We start from the raw sequence: 1,339 nt of genomic DNA on the forward strand, positions 1-1,339 counted from the left end.
CCACCACCACCGCTGCCGCCGCCGCCACCGCCCACACACTGGGCCAGCCCGCGGCCGCTGGGGCCTTTTAAACCCGGACCGTACCACCGCGCCGGGCGGGGGAGCCCAGGGAGGGCCGGGCTCATGGGCCGGGGCCGCTCCTCTCCAGGGTTGGGGTGAGGCCCAGCGCGCAGCCCGAGCTCCGCGAGCTGCCGGGGTCCCCGCCCAGCGAACCGACAACCCCCTCGCGCAAAGGCCGCGTCCGCAGCGCGCACCTCTCCCCCTCCTCCCCACCCGCTGCCTCGGGCAACCGTGGGACCCGCGCGCACCCGTGCCACACCCCCTCGGGTCCGGGGCGCGCGCTCGGCTGGCTCGGGCGCGCGCCGTCCCCGCCCCGCCCCAGCGCTCGGAGCCGCTCGGGGACCACCTGCTGCCGGGGCGCCGCCTCTCCTGTCCTGGCCCCTCAGGTGCACACCAGCCAGGGACTCCCGGCCCTAGCTTAGGACACTCTCCCCCTGACGTTCCATAACCTGTAGGGCCCGCGGCTAATAATATGCAAATACCCAGCGCAAGGATTCCAGCCTGTCAGTCGTGTACACCTGGCCCCTTTCCCAGCGGGCCAGCAGACCCTAATCTGGGGGTTTCATTCCCTTGCTTTCTTTTTCTTTTTCTTTTTAAACAGTTTTGAGATATAATTCGCCTGTCATATCAGTCGCTCACATAAGTTTAACATTCAATAACAGTATAATCACAAAGTTGTGCAACCATCCCCACTATCTAATTCCAGAACATTTTCATCACCCCCAAAGGAAATCCCCATACCCATTAGCAGTCACTCCCCTGTCCCCTTCATTTTGGCCCCTGGCAACCACTGATCTACTTTCTGAGCAGGATTTGCCTGTTCTAGATGGCTCATATAGATGAATTCAGACAATATGCATGTGTCTTTCGTGTCTGGGTTCTTTCGCGTAATGCAATGTTTTCGAAGTTCATCCATGTTCTAGCATGTATCGGTATTTCACTTCTTTTTACGACCAAATAATATTGCATTCCAAAGATATGCAACATTTTATTTATTCATCAATTGCTGGACATTTGGGTTGTTTCCATCTTTTGGCTATTGTGAATAATGCTGCTAGGAACATCAGTGCATGAGTTTTTGTGTGACCACATTTTCATTTCCCTTCCACCTAGGAGTGGAATTGCTGGGTCACATGATAACTCCATTTTTAATGTTTTTGAGAAAAAACAGCCAAACTGCTTTCAAAAGTAGCTACACCATTTTACATTCCCACCAGCAGTGTATGAAGGTTCCAATTTCTCCACATCCTCGCCAACATTTGTTATTATCTGACTTTTG

Source organism: Rhinolophus hipposideros (assembly GCF_964194185.1).
Source record: "Rhinolophus hipposideros genome assembly, chromosome: X".
Classification (NCBI taxonomy): domain Eukaryota; kingdom Metazoa; phylum Chordata; class Mammalia; order Chiroptera; family Rhinolophidae; genus Rhinolophus; species Rhinolophus hipposideros.